The 19,304-nt window shown below is 37.2% G+C and overlaps 1 protein-coding gene across 3 annotated transcripts in view; it reads left to right on the top strand.

Moving 5' to 3' along the window:
• LOC131066909 (uncharacterized) overlaps window positions 1-19,304 on the top strand; it is a 146,480-nt gene that overhangs the window by 114,003 nt on the left and 13,173 nt on the right. The gene's annotated exons all lie outside the window — the stretch shown is intronic.

The following is a 19,304-nucleotide window of genomic DNA, read 5'->3' as shown; positions in this document are numbered from 1 at the left end:
TGCAAACAACAAACAAAATCTGTTTTTCCTTTAAACCTTTCCACCAAAAATGGCTAAGAAGGAGAGGTATGCTTGACTTCAAACACTCATTTAATGGAGGACGTGCAAGACGTGTTTGCAATATGACAATAAGGCGATTCTCATGCTTCAAAATGTGGTAATAACCAGCAAAGGACGTATTCCAAAAACGTATTCAAAAACATTTTCAAAAATACCTTCAAAAACGCCTCATGTGTTCACCCAATCGTTTTTTGGTGAAAAACGTGGCAACCAGCATTGATTCCCAACAATTTGGCATGAATGTTGGACGGATTTTGGGGAAGAAAGCCACAAAAACTGGATTTGTGTGAGCAAATGTGCAGGTTGGGTTCTTCCTTAGCAAATACAAGTAGCAAATTACTTTACTTTTCTCTTCAATGGGAAAATTTGGGTTTTTAGGAGCACATACATAAAGAGCAAATCGACTTGTAATGGGGAAATAAAACCCCCATTACAACTAAAAGGAATAATAACTTAAAAACTTGCAATAGGAAAATAAAATTCCCATTACAAGTAAGACACAAGACATAAAAACACCTAAAAAACTTAAAAAGACTTGTAATAGGGAAATAAAACCCCTATTACAACTTAAAAGCACAAAGTAGGAACTTTTATGAGAACTTACAAGTTCTCATTAAACTTGTAATTTTAAATTATCTTGTAATTTGTCTAAAAAGTTCCTACAAACAACTTAAAAGACAAAAAGGAAAAATAAAAATAAAAAAGCAAGTTACAAGTTACAAGTTTGAAATAAAGTGCACTTGTAATTGCTAGAAAAAACACTAAACCTGCAAAGGAAAGAAAAATTTCCACTTGCAGTTTGGAAAATAAAACCCGATTTTGAAGGAAAGACATAGCAAACAAAATCGAAATGCGATGAAATTTGAAACGCGGATCGAGGATGGACCAAAGATCAGTCCAGTTTAACTAGAAGCAAAATTTTTGTGTCGAGAAACGTGCCTTAGAGTAAATTTTTTTCATTTTTAACAAATGTTTTGAGGGGGTTGTCCAATTTTGTGAATGCAAAAATACGGACAACAAAGTACAACAAGTACTTGAGGTCACTCAGCAATTGCTAAGTGAGGTAGGTGAGAACTCAGCTGTGGGCAAAGAGCAAGATACAACGCCAAATCAGCCTTTTTGTGTGATCAATCAGCCATGGGGAGACAGTGAATCTGTTGAGGTGTCAGGAGAGCAAAGTAGGGAATTAGTGGTTACTTCAAGACAACGTACCCCTCATGCATGGTTACAGGCCCGAGGCTAGAGGAAGGCCTCTGTGAGGCCACCAATAAGCCTAGAAGGCCCATTCTCTTGGATAGGAGAGCCTCAGACTAAAGGGAAAAAGAAACCAGGGACATATTCCAAGATTACCAAAGATGCTTAGAAGAACCGAACAATACATATTGCTGATCCACTTGAAGGCAAATTAGCCGAGGAAGTTGCATTGGCCGATTATAAGGTTATGTTGATCTCACTGGGAAAGGCAACAAAGGAACAAGAAGTGGAAGAGTTCAAGGACTCCGTGCAGACCATATTGGGCCAGTTGGAAAGAATGACTGCTGAACGAGAAATGTATAAGGTACGTGCTGAGCAAGTAGAGAACTATATAGATCATCTGCTCAAGCCGCTGCAGCATGCTACCGAGACCTATGTTCCCCCCTTGGCATTAGCACAAAAAACCACTGCAAATTTTGAAAGTGTTCGAGACATTGCTAAGGCAACCAGGGAATGGATGGAGGATATTGCGAAGATAGGAAGTCAAGTAATTAATGACTTGGTTTATTGTGAACAGGATGCAAGGAGGACCTCCAAAACAATTAAGGCGCTTAGGAGCAACATTGAATCGATGCGAAAATCAATTAATAAGCTACTGCCCATCTTGAAGGCATTCTGGAGTCACTTCTTTATTCCAGTTGAGCAACAGATCTTTGAGCCACATTATTTCGGTACCTTTGAGGGCTGGTTCCGAGATTTGGTATTGAAGAGTGACATCATGGACTTCATTAATAAGGGATGGGAGGATAATGAGGTAGTCTTGCTCCATGTTGGGAAAAACTGTACAGATCTCCTGGAAAAGTTAATTGGCGAATACAGACCAGATATGGATTGTGATGAGTTCAAAATGTGTTGGAATAGCCAAATGGAGAAAGAAGGGGCTGCATACACTAAAGATGATTTAACATGCACTAGCAGATTCCATGCAGCCATCCAGGATTATAAGACCAATGGGCTTGATTGGCTTCAACAGCTAAAGGAGGTAGAGGATCATTGCATAGATACTAACTTCCAGATGGATTCCCCACCTATGCCTCCTGTTTAGGAAATAAGAGCCATTTGCGTAAAATTCCAAGATCATGTTCAGGCAGAGCGAGCTGCAGGCTGGGACATTTGGAAAAAGTACCTAAATGAGAATATTTGCTTTGGGATGATAAAAAGTGCATTCCCAAAGTTAGTTATTTCTCCCCAACTACCAAAGTACAGTTTTAGTTTTGAGCTCCGTGCGATGCACCTTTTGGGGGGACAACTTTATGATTGTTGGTTGTTAGTTAGTTGGGAGGTATGCTCCTTATTAACTAGGCATGGGTAGTCATTACTTTGGGATGAATTTGGGCCACTTGTATTGTTTAATCTGGGCCATTCATCCATTTTTGAAATTCTATTTAAAGGTTTCCTTATTTTGTAAGAACTCTAGAATTGTTGCAAAAACTCTGCAGAAATGTTTACAGGTTTTATGGAATTCCAAGCTATTCATATTTCATGTGAGTGCATGGTTCTATCTTCTTCATTCAAATTTCTGTAACGCATTTTATTTATATGTAGTGTACTTGGGAAAATATTTGATAGGGATTTCTAGTTCATACCATTAAGGATTGGTTGATTGTCAATCCCTCTATATGGTTAGTTTGAACATATTCATGCATCTAGTTCGGCTGTTAAACCCTTTGATGAATGTATATTTTAGATTTTGTATTAGTGTTTAAGAGTTTGAAAATCCAACTTTCCTTTGAAGATTGCACCAAATTATACTAAGTTGTGTTTAAGGGGCAAACTATAATATGGTAATGTTAGGATCCCCATCTATTTGCCCACATAAGCTATTTTAGTTAGATTAGTAAATATATGCCTCTCTCTCTCTCTCTCCTTTAAAAATAAAATAAAATCTGAAATTGTAGACCGTAAAACAACATCATGTGTATGAATAATTCGATGAAATCAAGACCTGTAGAGTCTTAGGGACCTTGTATGAACTCTGAAACTCATTCTATCCATAAAACGTAAGCCCCCCTTGTGTCTACCAACAAGACACATCAACTTTTGAGCCATCCCACAGTCAAGACCTGGCGAAATGAACCTTGAGGTTGTTTTCTAGTGATTGTTTTAGTAGCACTGGGACTTCCTTATGCAAGAGAGAATGGGATTGCTATTGAATTCTATTCTGTGTTGATCAAAAGGAGCTGAAGTCCGACTTCAGACGCATCAACAAAAAGGAAGGAAAAGACAATCCTTGAAGAAATGTCTTGTCAAAACCCATCATAAATACAAGACTTGTTAGTCCTCTTGGTGAATCTCCACCTATTGTGCGAGTCCAGGAGACAATAAAACTGAACATCGTATTAGTCTAGGGTATACAGGTGTTGTGAATTTTCATATACTATATTTCCAAACCTATCAAATTTGTATGTGGAGGTATTTTGAACAATAGTCAATTTGAGTTCTCATTTGTTGGTCAGCCATGTGAAATTGACAAATCGCCAAGTCAGTCAAATTAAACTTGCACTAAAATCCCTCAAGCCCAACATGTTGTTATGGACATCGACGACATACTTTGTAATGTCCACTTATGTATATTCTCAAGAAATAAGGGGAATAATTAACTAATAAATCAATAGACTTCTTTTCAAAAAGACTCTAATAACACTTGAAATGATGATAATTGATGCTACTTAACTGTAAGAATGATAGATTATGATACCACTTATAATGTGATGTTATAGGGTATATTACTAAACAATAGGATATAGTATCACTGCTATCTCTGATATATCTATTAGATTTATATGCAAGGATAATCTCTGCTATATATCTGATCTGTAATAACAATATGATTTGTGCAATCAATGTTGTTGATAGCTGTCTCTGATTCGACACTAAGAAAGATGCTAAAATCTGTTACTATTGGTTATAGCGATGACGTATCTTGCTTTTTTTGATCTATCTTTCTATGTATGCAAATATATTCAATATCGCTTACAGCGACGTTGCTGCTATTTCTGATCTGTCTTTATAAGTATGCAATTGTCTTCTCCCTATCGCTTATAGCAACAATATTGCTGCATCTGATCTGAACCTTAGAAATATGCAAGATGGTGGTGCTCTTTGAATATGTAATGAGAAATAGTCTATGATCCCTTTGAGAATGGAATCGATTCTCATTATATATCTTGCAAAATCGAATAGTTGCATCCTTTGGTTTAAGAGACATATCTCTTAATTACCTCTCTTCATGATTCATACAAATCAGCTTTATTATTCTTGCACCTTTCCATAATTAATTTGTTATTTCATTGAAATTGCATATGTATGTTAATCATTGCCTTATGATAATCGCTGATTATCATTTGTTTGCTTTACTTGTTATTTAATTAATTTTAACTTCCCCTTGGGTAGTGATGATATGTTTACTTATGTTTGATGCTATTCTCCTTTGATTGATATGATCATCCTTTGATGATGGATCCTCTTAATCTCTTCACAAACAATAATAAGTGATGATTATGACAGTCATGTTATATAAATTGATATGCTTGCTGACTATTTACTTTGTGGGTAACATAGCGATTTGCTCATCAAGACGATGCTTGATATCATGTGAGCTCAATGTCTAGATCATTATTTGGTGTTATGCTGATGAAGAGAAGTGATATCTGTCACCCTTGATCATGTCACTTGATCTTGATGATACAGTCTTTATTGATATGCAAATCTAACTGCTTGAGCTACTAATTACTATGTACAATACTTATATCTACTTGTTAACTACTTGAAAGTGTCCAAGGTTTGCCACACCTGGACCACGCGTGTTTGATGCTAGATGGGTTTTCATGTATAGGATGGGGACATCACATAGTTCTGTAGCCAGGATACAATAACTTATTTTGTTTTGTTAATATAGTTGTATTCGACTATGTATTAATTGTTTGTCATTTTTTGGGTAGCTCTATATAGGAGTTGATTTATAAATGTTAGTGTTCTTGAGGCAATTGTATGGCCGTAACATAGTCAAGGAAAGTAGTTTGATCAGATGGTCTACTTTTTTAATAACTTAATGTGTGAATAAAAATATACTTTTACTCGTCTGTCTGATATGCATAGCTATTTCCGTTATTAATTCAAACATTAGTTTTATCAGATAGGATGGCAAATGCTTGGCACCCTTGCCTTAAAGAAGTTGGGTTAGATTTAAGTTATTCATGCCCTTAGACCCCAACAAAGATGCATGGTCAAGACCAAGAGATTGGATATTTTAAGATTGATAGAGCAAACAAAATTGAGAAGACTGCAAGAAATAGTCAAAGAAATCCTAGTCATACAAGGTCAAAGTCAGAGCCCATCTTGGGAAAGAAGTAGAAGTAGGAATGCAAGACAAAGTTGGAGCTATCATTGAGAATTTTTTTAGTACAAAGAAGCATGCAAGGGTAGAGTGGGAGGAGATAGGAAGACACTTACAACCACGAGAGGGGGAGGGGGTTGTTTGCCCAATTTTCAAATTTTGCATCAAACTCATTACTAAGCCAATTTGACATATATCTATTTCACATGCTTCTAGTTCATCTTTTGTGAGCCTTATCATGAGTTAAGCACAAAAGTCCAATTAATTGTAACAAGTTGATGACATCAAACTTCATGTTTGTGTCGGATTGGAGATTTATTATGCTTCATCATAGGGGTGAACTTGTGGATTGGTGAAAATCCTAGAAATGGTTTAATCTCATAAACTAAGAACAATTGTGCAAATCTAGTTTGTAGGGTTGAGCTTGATGCTATTGAATCTAATGTAGCCAGTTTCCATGCCAACCCACCTCCCGGTTTGCAAGGTATTAAAACTTTTACTTCTTGGTGATCAAATTGTGGAAATGATTAAATCAAGGATTTTATTTGACCTACATGGAACTAGATCTCTAGGTTTTGATCACAATGCTATTATTGACAATCTAGCAAAGTTTTGTGGAAAAATGTTGTTCTGAGAAAAAGTTATGCATTAGTCCTCATTTTCGACTTGGTGGGTTTATCAAACAAATTTAATAAGGTTTCCAGGAATGATTTCGGTACTCGTCAAGTTTAAGTTCTCTAATCCAAATTGGAAAAATTAAATAATGATATCCAAATAATTCTTCATCACATGCTTTAGATGTGTGCTAGATTTTAAAATCTTTAAGTTTCATGGTTATGAAAGCTACTTATGGTTAAAAGGCTCGTGTTTCACGTTCACACAGGTTACAAACCACCTTCAAAGTGTTGATAAAGATTTTATCGGCTAATTTCCATAAGTTTTTTACGGCTCTCCAAATGGCGATGTTAGTTGTGAACTCACTATTGAATGAGCGATGTGAGGGAGAAGTTTAGTACTTTTACCATGTTCAAATGAGTTAATAGCTCCTCCCTAGATGTTCATGAAGAAAGATTGCAAGCCGTCATGTAAGTTACGAACTTAACTCCAAAGGTTGATGAAACATTTATTTATATGAAAGTTATTAACCTTCTCTTAAAGGCCAATAATGGGAGGAATATTATTTTTATCAACACCTTTGATGAAATTTTCAATATCCTTCAAGAGGCCGATATGGGATATGAATGGCGGAAACAACTTATTTTGGCCTTTTTGTTGGTATCGACAAGTTACTATATTTTATCAAAACATCGATGGGGAAGTTTGAAGTTAATGAAAGCTCTATAAAGGCCTATAGGGAAAGGAGATTGACAAAGTAAAGCTGATGGGCAAGTTATTCCACTTGGAAACTTTCCTTTTGATCCCGAAACAAAAGTTAACAGTCCCTACTAAAACACCAACGAGAAAGGTTTTGGATTACTCTAAGAGAGGTGATGATAGAAACAGTTGTAGTTATTGTAACTACCAATCAAGTATTATTATGTTATTATCAGAATCTAGAAACAGAAAATAGGTGCCTGTGCTTAACTGAAAGGTTATGTTTTGTAGCAACTTTCACATACAAAGCAAGAATGGATTGGCTTGTGATTCTTTGGTTTACATACATGGAGGGAGCATGCATAAGACAATGTTACACCTGCATGCAAAATGTGAAGCATAGACATGGCAAGCAAACTATTTTAGAAAACACCTAATAAAAATGGTCTCATGGATGCCATGATTACAAAATGTGCACAACATGGATGCGTTAAAAGTCTGTATTATCTTTCAAGTGAATGCAATTCACATATATAAAGATAGAGTCCACAACCTCCACCAATTATGACCTCCCTACTAAATGAAATTGGTTGAGCAAATGTAGTGGTGAGATTACTAGTGATGCTAAAAGAAACAAAAAAAAAGCTTGCGCTATAATTATGTGCACTTTATTAGACGTCTAGGCAACATCTATCTAAGCATGATAGAAGCAAAACAATTGTCAGATGTTGTACTTCCAACATGCATTTAAAATGTGGAAGCATGGACAAGACTTGGAAGTGATGTCTCACATGCCTTATTTCATTAAATGGCTGCAAAATTTGTTTCACAATCAAGAATCTAGTAGTTCAAAACTCTAATAGTTTAATTCTATTTTAAGTTTATTATGAATAGATTGAACCAGTGGCTATGGGGAGATTGATTTTGGCACTAGAACCGTTTGACAAAATGCTACACAGAAATATGGTTTCATGGAATGTCATGAATTCAGGATGTGTGCATAACAGATTCTTTCTGAAGGCTTTGAAATTCCCAAGCAATATGCATTTCAAAGACTAATATTAATCAAATTTATTGAAACGGTTTTTGAAACTATTTAAGTAAAATGCAACTGCCAGATGTAGAGGTTTTTTTAAAAATAGATTGAAGTGAGGTTTGTATCTAGAGTCGTAACAAGATCCATGCAATTTTCCAAGGAATGAAGTTTTTTGGAGGTTGTACAAGATCAACGACATGTCTTGTTCATGCACCTTGGAATCTATTGGAGTGGAAAATATGTTGAAATGTTTCGAAAGAACTTGGATTCTTTCACTTCTGAAATAGTTTTAAATTCAAATTCTTGCAGTATTATGGTCAGGTTTTGGGTTCCCTGGTTATTTGTTTGCTCGAACAAGTGAAGTACATAGTCCACCTTATACCAAATGAATTCATTATGTACTGAGATGCACAAGATGATTATTACAACACCATGAGACATATTAAGATTCTTATATTACTTGTATGCAGAAGAAAATGACATCAAAACGTGGGAGAAATCTAATGAAAAGCTTCTACCTCAACATTAAGAATGTGTGATATCCCCATCTTAATCTTAAGCTAACTTTATTAAGTATATGTTCAGGGGTGGCAGTCCCAAACTTTCAAGTAGTTATAGTTTAGAAATAAAGATTGGAAACCGTGAAGTCTTATAGATAAGACAGTTTCCTTGTCTCTAGTTTTCTTATCCATTAGAACAAAATAAAGGCATAAAGACTTGCAATCATATAAGTTGTAAAAAGTTGATCTTCCATCAAATATGATGTCGAGCATAATGACTTCAATCAAACTTTCATATGTTTCAGTTTCATACAAAGGATCAGCTCTAACTATAGAATCTCAATATTCACACATTGGTGAAAGCAAATTGAATATGGAAGAGTAATGGTACTCAGACATGTTGGGCACATCGATCAACCGAGGCAAATGTATGAAGAAGAGGATAACATTGAAACTAGTGATTGATGAAGCCTATAAAGGCACTGATGGACGATAGGGAACAATGGTCATATCAACAGGGAGCAAGACAGAGAATGGATGGAGATTCTTCCAAATAGATCGACTATACAAGGATCGATTAATGATAAAGATCAATAAAATTAGCCAGCGATGATTACGGAAGTCAAGAGTTATTAAGACAGTGCTTTGTATAATCAACGACCTTTAACCATATCGACAATAATAATCAGGCATATCTAATCGGAGAGAACATAAAGAGTAATCGTTGTGTTATGAACAGCAAAACAATTATTAGTCCTTGACTAATCTCCCATCGTTAACATAGTGAAAGGATACGATCATGGTTAATCACTATTAAGTGGGGATCTAACCAGTTTGCCAATATAGGAAAGAATGAGATTAAGAATAGACACAAGAAACAACTTAAATGGGCAAGGATCAATGGTTGCCAAGTAACAAGAGACATGTCTCTTGGATCATCTTTTCCCATCCTATATTAAGATCATCCAATCCATTTGGAAAGGCATCGAAATTATTATATCTTGTTTCTTTATTCCGGTTTGGAAGAGCTTGAAGAGAGCCAGGATGATGGTCCTATATCGTGTGCATTATCTAGTCAGCGATATATATTAGAAAAAACACCCTCATTGCATGGAGTTCAATCAACAATTAGAGACAGCAATCATCTCTCATTACTGTTAGTAATTGAGGATCATCATCAACATAGTTTCATTGCCAAATCCGACACTGCTTCACAGAAGATCATATAATTATTGCGAGTTATTATATTCATATCAGATACAGCAGTTATATCGCTTCAAGCAATAATACAGATCAGACATTGCTTGATTAGAGTGACTCTATCAGAAACAGCTATCCATTTTGCGTATTCAATATCACCACATATATCATTGCATGTTTACTTTGTCATATTTGATACAATAAGTAATTATTGCACTCAGCACAAATATTCATCAATTCACTTAAGCATGCTTTCAATATTACAAATCAGAGAGAGCAAGTGGCATTGAGCATTGTCATATCTTATGTAATTGCATTCATATTTCAATTACATAAGTTTATTGTAAAAATCAGATATTGTCAATTAGAAAATTAAAGTAATTGTCCAACATTCCTAGTTATCTTAAAACGAGACATTACAAGTGGTATCAGAGCTTATAATCTTGCCAGCCTGTGAATATTTACAAGTGATAAAGAACTGAAAACTGATCAACGTAAGATGTCAAGCCAAGACAACAGAAACAAACAACAAGAAGGAACAAGCATGGTGACGAAGATCTCGGTAGGAAGATGTATCAATTCTTTGCTGAACAAAGAAATGCTCAACAAAGAATGGCTCAGCTACTTGACATGCTCACACAAACAATTATCAGTGTCTCAACAAATAATAATGGTAATAATAATAATAATCAAGGAGGGAACGAAGGACAATCAAACATTGGAAGCCTAAAACATGGGTCAACCACAAAGAGTTTTTGACCCATGATACCAACTTTTACACCAAGGGTTGAACCGCTAGCAGAAGATGGACCTTCATTAATAGATTTTCAAGATCAATTCTGACAAGATTGGATAGCTGGAGGGCTCCAAAATGAAATGTCATTAAAAGATTATATGGATTTAAGAATGAGGCATTTACCTAGGAGAGGCAATCTGGATAACTATTCTAAATTAAAGAGGAAGGTAGGAAAAGTCAACATTCCATATTATGATGAAAATACTACAGCCAAGGCATGGGTGCAAAAGTTAGACACCTACTTCCAATTAAATCCAATGACTGAAGAAGCCGTCAAGTATGCGGCCCTACATCTAAGATTGAGTAGCACATGAAGGGTGGTACCATAGAATGACTACTATGGGACATGCAAGAATCACATCTTATATGGAATTGGAGGGGGAAGAGGATCTGGAACAGGTGGAAGATTAGCATCATCCGGAGGAAATTCAGGTAGTGCATCATCAAATACAGAATTTGCATCATCCCTCCCATCAGGTGAACCAAATGGAAGATGAATACCTAAATCAGAAGCCTTCAAAGACCGATCCTCAGAATTATGCTCAGACGAGGAAAGCTGAAATGGTCCTCGATCTTCATCAAAGACAACATCACGACTGAAGATGAGACGATCAGTGTCTACATCAATTAGTCGGTAGGCCTTATGGTTGTCACTGTATCCTGTAAACATAAGCTTCTGACTATTGGAATCCAACTTGGAGCGCTTAGCATCTGGAATCCAAACATATGGAAGAGAGCCAAAAACTTTTAGATGGCTGATCCTGGGTTTGCGACAAGTCCATGCTTCCTCGGGAGTCTTCCCCTTAACAACAAGAGTGGGAGACCTATTAAGGAGATAGATTGCAGTAAACACTGCTTCTACCCAATACCTTTTAGGAACATTTTTGTGTTCCAACATAGACCTAGCCATTTCTGTAATGGTGCGGTTGCAACGTTCTACAACGCCGTTTTGCTGAGGGGTGTATGGTGTAGTTAACTGACGTTTTATGCCATGTGTATCATAGAAAGTGGAGAAAGCAGTAGAACATACATCAGCGTGGACCAACTGTAGTACCTTAGATGCTCGCCATGAGTCACCATCTTTGAACGGTGCCTTGTGCTGCTTTCCACCCTGACAAGCCTCACAAACTCGCTAATTCTGAATTTGAATATCAGGTAGGTCATGTACTAAATCTTCCCAAACAAGCTGAGCAAGGTAGTGAATGTTCAGGTTGTAAAGTTATTTCAATTTTTAATTAAAGAACAAGTTATGAACTATGTATGCTATAAATGGATATGAGGAATTATGTCAATGTCTGATAATTCTGATTTTATCTGCAGGTCTGAAGGAGAGAGATCATTTAATATTTTCTATGTCTACTCCAAATGAATTCAATTGGCATATATATCATTTAGGCAACCGGTCAATTGGTGTATTGACCGGTCATGCCTTTTAGGCATGACCGATCAATGCACCCATTGATCGGTGCCTTTGTAATTATACCATTAACACAATGCTGATTATCGATTCAAAACACCCGATAGCATATTGTAATATCATAATATAATGACTGATCAATGTAATGAATCGGTTCATATAAACACCGATGATTCAAAGTGCACGATGTATGTAATCCAACCGGTGCAGTTGTTAACTAATGTTAATTCCAAATGAAGCGGTGTATTCATTAAACCCGATAACAAATATGCCCGATATAATTACGCCTGATAACAGATGTGAACCGGTGCCAATGGTTATGCACCCGATAGCAAGTATGTATCGGCTAATAACCCGATGACTTAAAGCATTTAATATGCTATCGGGTTAATACCCCGATAGCATAATGATAAGTGATGTTTGTACAATCCGATAATCATATGCAATATAAATCTGACATGAAGCATGTAAATAACAGAACAAGGAAGGTTTAGGAAGATCTTATCTTGCATAAGCTACCATGCATTAACACAGGTGACCATATCGCTGATGCCATAGACGGGTGATAGAGGAGGATTTTGCTGCGAATGTATGCTCAAGAGAATCACCTATATCCACAAGTTTGTAAAGACCATGATCCTCAATACCAACAACAATAGTAGTGCGTGTCACACGATCAACAATTGAACATTTATGTGCACTGAAGATGACATCAAGCTGAGGAGAATGCCACATGATCTGACTCACAGAGAAGGTTTAGTTCCATGCCAAGAACGTTGTATACATTGAGGAAAATGAGATTCCTCCCACCAGACTGTATCTAAATGTTGCCCTTGCTGACAATGGTATACTCTTCACTTCCTCCAAAAATAACTGAATCAGTATAGGGAGAGAATTTTGTAAACCAATCATGCCTTTGAGTGAAATGCCGAGAAGCACCATAATCAATATACCAAGCAGAAGATTTCACATGGTCTACAGGTCTTTTAGCCATGAAGGTGTCAAAGGCAGATTCTTTCTGCTCTGTGTGCTTAGCGACATTGGCTTTAGGCTGAGACCCCCCTGCTTTCGTTGTTCGGAAGCTATGCGATTGCGACAATCCTTAATCATATGACCATATTTGTGACAATAATTGCATTGAACCTTCTTCTTCTTCGAACCTTCCTGTGACTGGATGGAGCCCTTCTGCTGAGAGGACTGAGATGACTGAGATTTGCCTTTATCCTTGTGAAAGGATTTGGCTGCAAATGCTTGCTCTGAGGAGGATGAAGTGGCACTGCTACCAAATTGCTGTTTCGAGCGATCCCGTTGCAGAAGTTTGGTGCACAACTCTGGAGATTTCAAATCAACATTCGTAGACGTAATGTTGAGTCTCTATGAAGTGCTCGTAGGATTTTGGTAGACTCTTCAGGGTTATTACTACCATATCCTTTTCCTCCATTTTCCGACCAATAGCTTCGAGCTGATCTCGGATGTCCTTAATCTTCGTGAGATGCTCCTGTAAGGACATGCGTTCATCCATCATGATGGAGAACAACTGGTTCTTCAAGAAGAACGCTCGACTTTTGTTAGATGTCTCATGCAACTCCTTCAGATGCTTCCAAATTTCTGCGGCTGATTTGCCAGAAGGAATCTGAGGTAACTGGTCATCTGTGATAGAGAGCTTAAGAAGCATGACAACTTCCCTATTGCGGTCATCAAATTTGTCCTGATCTGCTCCGACTGTGGTAGGACAAGATTCTTTGTCCAAAACAAGATCATCAAGTCAGGTATTCAAAAATAGTCAGCGTGCGCTACTTCCAGGTGTTAGAATTTTTGCCGTTGAATCGCTAATTGCCTTCCAACATCAAGTTGGTCAATGACACCATTGTGCATGCTTCCCAATGCACGATAAGAAAATTGAAAAGGCGTGAATCTAAAACGAAGGTAGAATTAGGTACAGTCTTCGAAAAAGACGAAGTACGACTAGCACGGATTTCCAGAAAAATTTTCGGCTGACCCAGAAAAATCTGGCAACCTGTTGTGACGTTTTCACACATCGCCCCATTGCAAATGGGGACCCTTGCTTTTTTTGCTTTTTAGGGTTTGTTCTTTAGGTTTTTTAGGGTTTTGTTAGTTAGCCTTTGCATTTTGAGTGCTGTCAGGGAGATCAATAGGGTAGCAAGTCTGGCTTGAGTGAGGTCTTGATCCTGAAATTTGGCTAAGTCTGGAATGTCCTGATCCTGAAATTTGACTAAGTCTGGAAACTGAAAAACCTCAAAAAACTAGATTTTGCAATATAACTCCTGGAGGTCTGAAACCACTCTCAAACATCCTGAAAGTATATATGGAATATAACTTAAAGTATAAGAAAGAAGAAACATAAATGTTATATTCCATTAAAATTGTCCTGATAGAGAGATCGAAAAGTCAAATTTCGCTCCTGTCCTTCTCCAAGGGTCCAGAGCGAAAAGCGCTCCTGTCCCTCTCCAAGGGTCCAAGGCGAATCGCTCGTGTCCCTCACCAAGCGTCCAGAGCGAAAAAGCTTAGTGGAGTCATTCCTGACCTTGTTTGGACGAATTGAGACATCAAAGGCATGGTGAAGGACGAAATGAGCATGATAGAGCATCCAGACTTGATCAAAAGCAATGAAATGATGAAGTTTTTGCCTAGAAGGTCAAATTCGCTCCTGTCCCTTACTGAAGGACCAGAGCGATTTTCTTTATATGCACAATTTTAGACCTTTTTTGGACATTAACTTTTATTCATAGCATTAAGTAAGATGATATCTTCCTTAGCCAAGACATTTTTTGATGAAAATTGTAACGATTTGGCCTAGAGAGCAAATTTCGCTCCTGTCCCTCAGTGAAGGACCGAAGCTTAAAATCAAATATTGCTTTGTCCTTGCAGGATTTTAATGACTTGACGATTTGAAGAGGTCCAAGGAGATGCATTTTACCAAATGAATATAACTTGAAGTGCCGTCGTGAAGAAAAATGAACCAAAATGCAAAAATCGCTCCTGTCCCTCAGTTAGGGACCAGGGCGAAGTTCTTTGTAGCTCCCGTCCCTCTCCAAGGGACCAGAGCGAAGTTCTTCATAAGGTACATTCTGGGCAAAGATCAAGCAAATTTATGTTTGAAGGCAAGAAAGGAGGTGAGTTGAACCCGTTGAAGATAAATTGAAGATTACAAAACGTCAACAAGGGACCTAAATGCTCAAGTTCGCTCCTGTCCCTCAGGAAGGGACCAGAGCGATTTTTGTCTTAGATGATTTTCTTGCCAAGTTTGAAAGGGTCTCAAGGCATGGATGAGTGAAAAGGTACATTACGAGACCATTGAAGATAAATTTTGAAGGAGATAAGATGAAATGAAGCCTACAGGACCAATATCGCTCCTGTCCCTCTCCAAGGGACCAGGGCGATATGATGATTATATTGCCGTTCCTCCAAATTCAAGACACTCCAAGACAAAGAACAAGGTGGCAAGGACGTTTCGAGGTGTTTCAATCAAGCATAAAGCATCAAAGGTCGCCAACATTGAAAGATTTGCACTAAAATATCCCAGTTCGCTCCTGTCCCTCAGGAAGGGACCAGAGCGAAATTTGTATAAAGGCATAAATTTTGAAAGTTTATCACACATCAAGCGACTAAGAAGGATCAAAGGACTTCATTTTACGCGTTGAAGGTAATTGCAAGTTGGTCGAAACAAGGACAAGCTCAAAATGTTGAAGTTCGCTCCTGTCCCTCAGGAAGGGACCAGAGCGATATTGATTAGATTGGCCAATTCATGCAAAAATCACGTTAAGTCAATGTTTTGCAAGGTCATACAAGGTCTAAGGTGTCTTTTGAAGATGATATACAGGGGTTTTGAACGTCAAAATGTTATCAATTGAGCCAAGGAAGCTATATCGCTCCTGTCCTTTGGACAAGGACCAAAGCGATTTTTATTAAAACACTCATGTTCCTTCAAAATCATGACAATACAAGGATAGGCAAGATCGAGGACGTCGTTGGGAAGGCAATGAATGAGGAGTCAAAACCAAGAATGAAGAATTTCAAGTAAAAACATAAGGATCGCTCCTGTCCCTCTCCAAGGGACCATGGCAATATCACATCTAGAGGGCATTCATCCACCAAATCAAGACGATCAAGCTCGAGTTTTTTGGCAAACATGCCAGTCTCAACGTGAGGATGGAGGTTTTGAACATAAAAGGCAAGAGAATCAAGACTAAACATCAAATTCGCTCCTGTCCCTTAGTCAGGGACCAGAGCGATAGGTTTGTGTCCTTACCTCTTCCAAATTTGGCGCTAAAACATTCTTTAGATTTTATTAAATGCTAGGAAAAAATCGATAAATTTGAAATCCAATTAAAGTTAGCATTTAACATTAGCGCATGGGTCTTTATTAATTAATTTTTGCCTTTTAAAAATCGAGTTTATTTAAAATTATAGGCATTAAATTAATTAATTATAAATTAAATGGGGCGCTTGATTTAAAATTTGTTTCATTTTACAAAGGTCGGCCTTTAAGTTTATTTTAAATTTGCCTTATTCACCAAAGTCGGCCTAGGGTTAATGTGAAGGTGAGCGCCTATATAGGGGAGGTGTTAATTTCATTTTTAAATCATTATTCAATCATCTCTTACATGCGATTTGGAGAAAGCAAAGGTGGTGCGAAACATCTTCAAAGGGGAGTGCGAGCTTGAAGTTAGAGTTAAGGCGAACTTGCCAAAAATATTGAAGATCACATCAAAGACCCCAAGGGTGACGAAGTTGATAGGAAGGACGTTCGCTTGAAGATCACGTGGAAAAGGCTTCAAACATTAATTTTGCCTAGGCAAATTCCTTGTTTTGCATTCTAGAGTTAGCTCTCAAGTGAGGTATGGCGATATGGATTTATTGTTTTGATTTTGATTTTTGATCGTCATAATCTTAAATTTTGAATTTTGAATTTTGAATCTTAATAGCTCAATCGTTTTTTAGGAAATAATAACTCAAGGATTTATTATGAAGTTTCCTAAATTTAATCTCTAATCTAGTTATTCATTGCAAAATCGTGTTGCTAATTTTGAAATGTTGTGTAGGCATCAAATGGAGATCTCATCAAGGAAAATCAAGCCGGATCAAGGACGGTCTTCGCCGGGACGATCAAGCAAGGACAAGGGCGACCTTCTCCAATCTAGTATTACAAGGCGAGGTACATCATCATCTTGCAAATCAAGGACACAAGAAGTCAGAGCAAAGGGTTCGTTGAAGAAGCAGATAGTTCCAGAAGAATTAATTAAAGCTAGCTTCTCAACAACATCAAGTTGAATATCTACCAAGTTCCAAGTGTCAAATGAGGTGGCATCCTAGTCATCGCTCATCCAGTCAGTGTAGTCCACCTCAGCATGTCCAGATTCGATGTACCTAACTCATGGAAGGTGGCACAAACTCCGGTGTACCTACCCCGGCTATCCATTGGTCGATTTTTCCAGAGAGGACATGTGTCCAAGCAATACAATTTTATTATTGGTCAAGCATTAAATGTTATGTAATGGTTGTAACAAACCCTAATTAGGGTTTTCATTGTAAAATCTTGGCCATTGATCTCGAATTGATCTAAGCCATCGAATTGTATTGTGGGCACTATATAAGCCCTGGCATTTCATTTATAAAGAAAAATTAGCAATAGCTAGGGAGTTAGAAGATAGAAAGTAGTTAGAAATTGATAGAATAGTAATTAGAGTAGAATAGGAGGACAAGGCAAGAAATTGTTGCCATTGATTGTAAACAAACTCCATTTTCATTGAAGTAATGGTGAAGTGTGTCATTTCTTGCAATTTGCATGGTTTCTTGTTGAGTCTTCAATCCTAGATGGTAGATGATTAGATGAATGGAGGAAATGCGATTGATTAATGGTGGAATTCGTATATCCATACTACTAGTAGTTTGTTGATTGCAGACTTGCCTTGTGTAGTCAACTGGAATCATTCAGCTTAAGCTCAATTTCAAATTGTCGCTTCTTCATTGATATGCATCAACTTGATGGTGTCTATGCCTGCGGTGATGATTTGAACATCATAAAGCTTCCCTTAGAAGATCGCACTAGCCTTGTGGAGATGGTCCATTGATGTCAAAACAAGACCTAGTTAGAGTTTCATCAAAAATCAAATCATTGCTCCTACATTCTTAGTATTAGGATTAGATCTTCTCTTCGCCCTCATCCTTTTTCCATTTTTTCAAATCTAAGCCAGTAAGAGCTTGTGTTCCAGCGAAGCAGATCGGAAGTTCAATCATCAGATCTAAGTCCCCTTGTGATTCCAGCAAATCACATCACACCACGAAGAGCTTATCCACACATAGAGACCCTACCAAAAGAACATTGGAGTCATCCTAACTGATCCTTCATGCGAATCTTCAGCAGTTAGAGACTTTATTCAAGAGAGGATAAGGTACCCTTGGGTATTTTATTCTGTGTTAGGCAGTGTACAAAATACATGTCAACACAACCCAGATTAGCTTTCAAAAAACGCTCAAGGAATTTGAAATCAAAATGCAGATCCGACGGCTCAAAAATCAAGTCACGAAAAACGATGCACCTAAAAGAATCGGACAACGAACTGAAAATTTTCTGAGTTAAGCAGGTTAGAAAACCCTAGTTGCCACAAAGGAAAAAAAAATTCCCGTCACAGAATATAATACAAGGAGCTTTCAAATGGACCATCTGCAAACTACCTGCAAGTTTTTTAAATTAGTTTTTATTTCCTAGTTGGCTATCTTTTATATGCTTCCTCATTTGTAAAGATAATACAAGGAGCTTTCTCAAGCTAGCAACACAATACTTAACGAAGTCGTGTTTTGTATTAGAGTTTGGATGGGGACATCACATGGACTAATTTGTGATGATGACCATGTTAGAAAGTGCCTTGTGAACCTTCACAAATCGTCTCAAGACAATTGTATTGGAGGGAAATTTTGGTTTCAACTTGTTTGGAAATAAAAAAAAACAAAAAAACAAAAATTTAAAAAATTAAAATTTAATAGTTTATTAAAGTGAAACATGTCTATTAAAATAATTCGTATTGCTTCACTTACCTTCAACATCGAGATATGGTGGTTGTTGATGAATATTTGGATCTCTTCAGCTTCAACATACATCTATTTGATCCAATCAATTTTGGTGTCAATATCTTTTGGAGCATAAGGTTGAGGGAGTGGATAGCATAAGGTGTCGAAAAAATATATGAAGAACGCTCTTCAACCAATAACTTGGCTACTCTATAATTTTCGGTACTGAATGTTATGACTTATAAAATGTTTCAATGGCCCACTTCTCAATGATTGTCATAAGAATGTCAGCAATAAATGCTCCTTTAAGGAACATCGCAATAACATTGATCAATGGACACCGTGTTCAGTCCACGAATCTC

This window comes from Cryptomeria japonica, chromosome 9 (assembly GCF_030272615.1).
Source record: "Cryptomeria japonica chromosome 9, Sugi_1.0, whole genome shotgun sequence".
Classification (NCBI taxonomy): Eukaryota; Viridiplantae; Streptophyta; class Pinopsida; order Cupressales; family Cupressaceae; genus Cryptomeria; species Cryptomeria japonica.
Note: the sequence above shows the minus strand (reverse complement) of the source record. Positions and strands in the feature narration are given on the sequence as shown.